The sequence below is a fragment of the Bidens hawaiensis genome, unplaced genomic scaffold (genome assembly GCF_021521415.1).
Source record: "Bidens hawaiensis isolate Kalapana, Puna unplaced genomic scaffold, B.hawaiensis_p1.1 tig00027096_1, whole genome shotgun sequence".
Lineage (NCBI taxonomy): Eukaryota > Viridiplantae > Streptophyta > Magnoliopsida > Asterales > Asteraceae > Bidens > Bidens hawaiensis.
Window position 1 is genome coordinate 138583 of NW_027494373.1, and position 9102 is coordinate 147684.

Below are 9102 nucleotides of genomic sequence, written 5' to 3' on the forward strand. Positions count from 1 at the left end.
ATCACTGTTTGAAAATTAGCCGTTACAAAACTAGTTGTTACAAAGTGCTCTCTATAAATGGATGATGAATTCCTAGCAAGTCTTTCATTAGCTCATTTCTTCACACTAAAAAAGGATGATGAAATACCATTTCGGCATTTGTTAACACTTCATCCAATGAAAACCAAAGAAAAACCACCGATGGAGATGGTCTAAGTTACATGCTTGTTCACAACTAGAAGTAAGCATAACATGGTGAGAACCTTGGGTTAGTTAAGAACATTTTCTGGTATTGATAGCTTACTAATTTTGTATTTCGGAAATCATCGCCCGCACAAAAACACTAAATATATTGTTGATACAACAATGCTTTGTATACAGGTGTTATCTATAGACGGGGTTATTATAATCTAATGGTTTCATTTTAGTTTCAATCAGCTGCACGATTCTAACATAATCAAATTTGCCATTAACGTTCTTGTAAAGGCGCACGATTATAACTTATTAACTAAATCGTATGGTTGCTTGTTGAGAGTTTTAGATGTATAAAGCAGTCTGGTCATGATCTTAACAACGAACAAACAACATGCAATCATCATACCTTTGAAGGTGGCAACATGAGCACGATGGGCAATCGTTGGGTTCCGTGACAACAAAAAATTTAGACCCGGTTAATTCTTCTTCTACTTTTGACATGATAAATATTATTTAATGAGTTGCCGCTCATAAGTGTTAGGTATGCAGTAGGTGACAGTTGTAAAAAATGAAAATGACTACTCATGCCGGTATAGATGTTGTTCGGTCAGTAGTTTGGTTCAAAAACTTAAATTCATGGTTCAATTAGTGAATGTTCAAACAAATATATGTAAGGATCAATCATTTTAAAACATTTATTAAAGTGCTTCTAGCCCAACGATACAAAGTTTATACATAATCATGTTTATATTTGAATGGTCAGACCTTGATAATTTATAAAATCCTTTTCAAAGTTTTACAAGGGTGTATTTTTTCTATAATATCTTAATTCGTTCATTTAAGGGTGCCATAAAAGATAAACCGACAACAAACTCCGTCGCTAACATTTTTAAATAACATGAATTCATGCCATAAATAATAGCAAAAAACAATTTTTTATTGAATATAATTTAAAGGCTAAAATATCAAGATTTATGCGATAAGTGAAGACGACGACCTGACTCAGAGAATCATCGGCGCCTGCGTAACATTTCTCAAAGGTAAAAATACCACTTGATTTGTGATTAAAGTTTACATCGTCTGATTTATGTTATCATGAAGATCTTGAGTTATTCAATTCATCGTAGTTAGATCATTAGGCTTACTCATTGATTATGTTATTATAGGAAGGTGTTTGTTGGAATAATTAGGGTTTAATTATCACCAAACAAAAACCCTAATTCTTTATTTGGGGATTTCAGAGCTTATGTGTTTCTATTTTAATTTCAAAATCAACACAGATTGTTTACCTTTCTATCCCTAAATTATATAATTATACAAGCCAACTCATTAAACAAGCTTAAGGGGTGTTTGGGTGAGCTTTTAAAACTTGCTTATTTGCTTGTTGAAAAGCAAAATGTGTTTTGCAAAGCTTCTCAAAAAGATTCAAATTGGAGCTTTTCAAAAAGCAAATAAGCAATTTTAAAAGCTCACCCAAACACCCCCTTACTTTCAGGCATGGGCTTGATTCCTCAACCCGTGTGAACTTCTGATTCTAATTGTTACAATTTTTTTTTTATCCGACAAGCTTGAAAGATAATGGGAAAGGATGCAAAGGGTGGAAAAGGCAAAGGAAAACAGGCGGGCGGGAGTGAAGATGCCGGCGCAAAAGGCAAGGGAAAAAGTGGAAAGGCTGCTGATGGCCTCGGAACCTGCACATATGTGAAAGGTTTTCTTTTCATTTTGCAGTCTTTTATTATTATTAATTTTTAATAACGTTCGTTGTTTTGGATATAAAAATATGATGTGTGTCATTTTGTTATGAATTTGATTCACAGCAAGACATATCTTGTGTGAGAAGCAAGGTAAAATCAACGAAGCGTACAAGAAGCTGCAAGACGGGTGGCTTAGCAATGGGGATAAGGTGCCTCCGGCTGAGTTTGCAAAGGTAGTTACTTTTTTTTTCATTTGTCATGACTTCTTAAATAATGTTAGGGTTAATATATTAAAAAACCAATACACTTTCTCATTTTCATGAATAAGTTCTTCAACCTAATTTTGGTATACTAAAGTCCCTCAACTTGTAAGAAGTACACAAGAAAAAATCACTAAACTAGTTTTTATATATTAAAGTACCTACGTACTTTGATATTTTATTAAAACGATGACTTGTTAATGTTGAAATTGGTCAAAATAAGATGGTATAACCTTTTTTTTTGTGTGGAAATGTTTAACGCAGCATTATCAAATCTTGCCCAATTTAAAACCTAACTGAAAAAGAAATTCTCAGTTACATGCATTTTCGACAAGTATAGGGACTTCAATATATAAAATTAGTTTACTGACTTCATGTTTTTTTCTACAAGTTGAGATACTCAAATATACCAAAAATAGATTGATAGACTTCCTTGTGAAAAATAAGAAAGTATATTGGTTTATAACCTTTAATGTTATGCATGGCAGTATTTGAGGTATAGAGTCTACCATATTTGGTTTTCATGTAAAGAAGATTGAAAAGATGAAAAATCCTAAGTTTTAAATTGAATTTTGTGACGGATTTGCAGATAGCAGCAGAATATTCAGAATGCCCTCAGGAAAGAAAGGCGGAGACCTGGGATGGTTCCCAAGGGGGAAGATGGCTGGCCCATTTCAAGAGGTTGCTTTTAACACAATTGTTGGAGCTACCAGTCCACCTTTTAAGTCGACGTGAGCTTACATAAAACTCCGCTTATTTCGTTTTTCTTTTCTTTTTTAGCTACTTTAGTTATCTTTTTCTGATTTCAACATAAAATGTTTGAGAGATCAAGCGTTTAAAGAGAAAGAAATGTTGGCTAAAAAATATGGTCAAACGATCCCAGAGTCGCCCAAAACATTAACTTTAAGGCATACAATCTCCTAAATTGTGTAAACAAGCCGAGCCCGAGTTCGACCATGCTCGAGCTCACCTTGTTTAACTTACATAGAGCTCAAGTCCGGCTTGTTTATTTATAATAATTAACTTCTATATATATGTATAATAATTATATTTATATATATTTTTTATATATAACATAATATATATTATTTACTTATTTTTATATTTTATGTGTAACAATTATTCTTATATAAATAATAGGCTCGTGAGCTAGCTCGAGCTTGATAACTGAAGCTCGGGCTGGTTTATTAAACAAACTTATATATAGGCGCGGGCTTGTTTTAGCTCGGCCCGAGCCATTAGCAAGTGATCTCAAGTAGCTCACGAGTGGCTTGGCTCGTTTACACCCCTATATGTCAACATATATAATATTAGTATAATTTTTGTAATCATATAATACATGGGCCATTTATCATTTTGTAATCAAGAAATCAAGAGGATCCGACGCGACCCCGTTTAGACCTGTGCATAAAAGTTTACCTAGTTGGTTTGACTAGACCGTTTTGTCATTTTGAATGTTTGTTAATAATGCAGACATGGTTATCACATCATCTTGGCCGAAGGACGGAAGAATTAGATCTTAAGCAGCTTAATATTATTGTTGCGACTACCAAATAAAATTAAATGGTGTATGATGTGATATGTTTAAAGTATGTTGTGTTTTGAACATATGAAGCACCTTCAGAATGTGTCTTTATGTTGTCATGAAGTTGTTTTGGTTGCATTTTTCTTTCGTTATAAGCTCCCAAAAGTAGCGTGTTAAACTGGTCAATACGGGTCACTGTTACTAAACTTAGAAACTTAGAATTAGTTCAATTGCCACTGTAAAAACAGATGTTTCATGTTAGCTCCAATCCTGTTTTGACCTAACCTGGTTTTTAAAACTCCTAGTTTTGAGTTTTGACCTGTTACATAGTCCGACCCGCATGTTTTGCCACTTGAATCAACTACCTTGTATCATTAGTTAATTGGTTTTTAGTTTCTTAATCTACTCAACCGGGGATCAGTTCTATCTGGTTTAACGTGAATTTTTCCGATCCAAATGATATATGCAGATGATTTCAAGGTGTGACAGTCAAAATCGAATCGGGCAAGAACAGATCGAATGATACTTTAATACGATGAGAAAATCGATTTTGATTTTGATCACATTTACTTCAACCGAATCATTCAATTCAACATTTATAAGGATTTCAATTTCATATACACATTTTATGTCCTTACATAAGGGGTTGGGAACCCTCAATTGAAACCGGTAAAAACCAAAACGGTAAAGAAACCGGAAACGGTTTGGAACCGAATCGATCCTTTTTCATTGGAAGCCGGGTTGGACAGAAACTATGACATCTGCCAAAATCCAAATTTGATTGCTCGACCCGTGTTGAAATTCAATTATTATTTGATCAATAAATTTGGCAAAATCCGTATTTGTGAACCATCACGTTTGTATTTAATAAAATTTGATCGTTAAATCTATCTATAATCTATATCTATATATCTATAATATATATAAATGAAACCCTAAAATGTTACGTGTCGCGATGAGGTCGCTCCCCCTTTTTATGGAAGCTACTGGATTGTTTGATTTTTAAATGGAGGCCTCTCATTGATTTAACCCAAATTCCTGGATATGGGTCTTACCAAAACTAGATGGCTCTTAAACGTGTTATAACATCTAATTAAATTAAAAATTAATCTTACCAATTATTTGATATGAAAATCCTATAAAATAGGGATATACTAAAATTTAATATCCAATTTAAAAAGAAAAAGATATTATTTATAATTAATAAACAATTTTATAGTAAAAAACATAAGCGGGTCATGGGTCACCAAATCCAGATAGCTTTTAAACGGGTTATAACATATCATTTATTTATGAAACCCTTTCATCATCAAACCCCTAAGTATTATTATTTTCTTACAATAAAGAAAATTAAAATCCAAAAAATAAATATTAAAAAACAAAAAATGTAAAACAACCATTCTCTCAAGTCATCAGATTGCTTTATTTGTAAATGAAGGTTTCTCACGTATTTGACCCGAATTCACGGGTAAAGGTTTCACCAAACCTAGATAGCTCTTAAACGGGTTATAACATCTCATTATATTAAAAATTAATCTCGTAAAATATTTGATATGAAAATCCTATAAAATAGGGATATACTAAAAATTAATATCCTATTTTATTTTAAAAAAGATATTATTTATAATTAATAAACAATTTTATAATAAATAAAATAAACGGGTATTGGGTATAAGTGTATAACCAAACCCAGATAGCTTTTAAACCGGATTATAACATATCATTTATTTGTGAAACCATTTTATTATCAAGTCTCAAGTATATTAATTATTAACTTTCTTACAATAAATAAAATTAAAATCCAAAAATATATATATATATACATATATATTAAAAACGAATAATGTAAAACAACCCTCGTAATACGGGGGATAAAATATAGTAATATATATAAAGGAAACCTTTAAAAGCTCCTTGGTTGCTTCATAAATTCTTTCAAGCCACCAGATTGCTTTGTTTGTAAATGAAAGCTTCTCATGCATTTGACCCAAATTCACGGGCATAGGTCTTACCAAACCCATATATCTCTTAAACGGGTTATAACATCTCATTAAATTAAAAATTAAACTTATCAAATATTGATATGAAAATCCAATAAAATAGGGATATACTAAAAATTAATATCCAATTTATTATATATATATATATTATAATTAAGAAACAATTTTATAGTTAAAAAAAATAAGCGGGTCATGGATCACCAAAACCATATTGCTTTTAAACGGGTTATAACATATCATTTATTTGTGAAACCCTTTCATCATCAAACACTAAATATATTATTAACTTTCTTACAATAAAGAAAATTAAAATCCAAAAAATATATATTAAAAAACGAAAAATGTAAAACAATACCTGTAATACGAGAGATAAAACCTAGTAATATTATAATTCATTCTTGTTATGCGTTTTGTCATGGTACAAGAGTAATAAAAGTTGTGGTGGATTCGTTTATGTTTGTTATGTTGGTTTGAGTTAACTAGTAAGGTTCTTTTTAGAATTGTTAGCTTTTTTTTACGCTTAGGACTCATTGACATATTCTCCTTGGTTGGACCCTAAGGTACACACTAGTGATGTTCAACGAAACCGGTTCCTGGAACCGAACCGGTGGACCCGAACCGGACCCGAACCGGTTCCTACCCGTTTTTTGTAGGAACTGGACCCTATCTGATTCAACCCGATGATCCGTGACCGGTTCTTGCGTTTCTGAGTGGGGGCGGGTAGGAACCGGAACCGGTTCTGGAACCGAACCATCCGGAACCGGTTCCTAACCGGTTCTAGCCGTTGGATCGAATATAGCCGTTGGAAATCGTTTTTTTGGCCGTTTTTTGACCGTTGGGGTCAAAAATAGCCGTTTTTTGGCTCCCCAAAGCACCCCACTACTAGTATAAATAGGTATTTGGTGTCATGGGTTCATCACAACACTCAAAACGCAAACCCGAACGCAAAAAATACAAAAAAACGCTATTACAACGTTTTGAGTTCTCTAATCTCTTGTTTTCTCTTCTTCTATATTCATATTTGTTGTTATGGCTGCCTCACAATCATCGGTTGGTCAAGGTTCCAACGCCGAACCAAGTTTCGTTCGTATTGTACCTCATAATCGTAATCAAGAGATTTGGTGCAATTGGGATTTGGTTGAATTGAGTGACCATTCATTGAAGACTCGGTGCAAGTTTTGTGGGATTTATTTAAACCCACTTTCGAATTCAAATTTGAAGAAACACATCGAAAAACCGTATTGCAAGGCGTTGAAAAAGAACGTCGATTCGCAACAAACGCAAATGGATAGTGAAGGCGGAATATTTACATACCAAATTGATCGAGTTCAATATCGTATGGCGAAGTTTGTGATTCAAGAAGCTTTGCCGTTTAGCCACTTCGACAACCCTCGCTTAACCGCCATGATTCGAGATACGCTTCAACCACAGTACACTCACGTAAGTCGTCATACTCTTAAACGTTATTGTTTAAAATTGTGGAAGAAGGCCAAAGAGGTACTAATTGCATATTTTGAAAATATAAATACGGGAATAAACTTAACTAGTGATGTTTGGTCGGCTCCACATGGTCTACCCGAATCTTATCTTTGTGTCACCGCTCATTGGGTAGACCCGTCATCGCGGGAAATGATGAAACGCACCATTGCTTTCGAACTCTTTGAGTATCCACATACGGGATATAATTTGTTTGAAATTTTAGATTATGTTATAAAAACTTATAAACTAGAAAATAAAATATTTTCAATGGCATTTGATAACGCGTCGAATAATACATCGGCGGTTGATAAATTAAAATTAAAATATACGCCGATTTGCAATGGTGTATTTTTTCACTCAAGGTGTGTTGCACATATCATTAATTTAATCGTGCAAGACGGACTTGCTTCGGATGAGGTTACATCGGTTATAAACGATTTTAGACTAATGATACATGAAGTTTTTAAGAAAAGTAAAAAAAAGACAAATGGAATATAGAAAATTTTGTAAAGATACGGGAAGAAAAGCTTTGGGAGCTAATTGGGATGTACCTCATCGATGGAATTCCACTTGCATAATGTTTCAAAGTGCTTTGAAACAAAGAGAAACTTTACAAATGTTCCATTCTAGTCTTGCCGAGAATGATTTGGCAATCCCCTTTTCAAATGAGAAATGGGAAATTATCAATGACTTATCGACTTTTCTTGAAGTTTTTAAAACATCAACTACGAAACTATCGGGAACGTATTATCCGACAAGTCCCTTGGTTCTTTCGGAGTTATTTTTAATCGTTAACAATCTTAAAGAATTTGAAAATAAAAGTCCAATGTTTTCAAACATCATATTACCAATGAAGTTTAAATTAAAAAAATACTTTCTTGAATTGCCACCTGTTTTTACTTGCGCCGCCGCTTTAAACCCAATGTTAAATGTTACGGGGGTTGAATGTGTGATAGACGAAATTTTTTCAGCCTTAGATATGCATGAAGTTGACCCAAACTTTTCAACAGAGGCAAAAAATGATTTTAACTTGAATTTTAAATTTATGTATGACTTTTATTTAATTAAATATGGATCAAACATACGCATGCCTATGCCGGGGGGGTCTTCATCAAGTTCAAGTGCTACTAGAGTACGAGATCCCATGATTAGCCTTATGAACACCGTTCGCAACGTAACGGCTAAAAAACAAAGGGGTAACACCCCTTTAAGCGAACTAGGAAGGTATAGTGCAAATGATTACTCTACCGGTTTATCCGAAGAGGAATATGGCACTTTTGATGTTTTGGCTTGGTGGAAGGTAAAGAAAACCGAGTTTCCGATTCTTGCCACCATGGCCCGTGATTTACTAACCGTCCAAGCTTCTACGGTAGCTTCGGAATCCGCTTTTTCTCTTAGTGGCAGGGTAATATCGGTGAGAAGAACAAGACTAAATTCGGAGTCGGTGGAGATGTGCATTTGCTTAAAGGATCACTTGGACTCAATCGATCGTATTCAACACGTAACCACTCTCGAAGATGAAACACCACTTGATGTTCGAGTGCACGACGAACAAGAAGGCATTTCTACAAGTAATTCCGAGGAAGAAGTCGCCGCTCAATAATTACGACGAACAAGAAGGCTTTTCTAGAAATAATATGTCACAACTTTATATTTATAAGTTTAATGTTCCCACTGATGAGTATTCCTCATCAGTTAATTGTTTATTTTTATGTTAATTGTTTTTTTTTTATTTTTCATGTTATACAAATACGAATCGTAGTTTAGAATCCAAATCGCAAACGAAAAACGAAAAAAAAAAAATTTTTTTACACTGTAACCGGTTGGAACCGGTTACGGTACAGGAACCGGGTTAGGAACCGGTTAGATAGGTTAGGGGTCCGAGGGTGGGAGAACCGGTTCGGTTCCCTAACCGGTTCGAGCCTGGAACCGGTTTAAAAGGGGTTTTGAATATAGGAACCGGTGTCCCA

At 33.9% G+C, this 9102-nt stretch overlaps 1 pseudogene across 1 annotated transcript; it reads left to right on the forward strand.

Moving 5' to 3' along the window:
• Positions 1-1742: 1742 nt before the first annotated feature.
• Positions 1743-3772, forward strand: LOC143574760 (uncharacterized; annotated as a pseudogene). Its single transcript, XR_013142653.1, has 4 exons — positions 1743-1882; positions 1992-2101; positions 2718-2859; positions 3602-3772. The product of XR_013142653.1 is annotated as an uncharacterized LOC143574760 (transcript).
• Positions 3773-9102: the final 5330 nt, after the last annotated feature.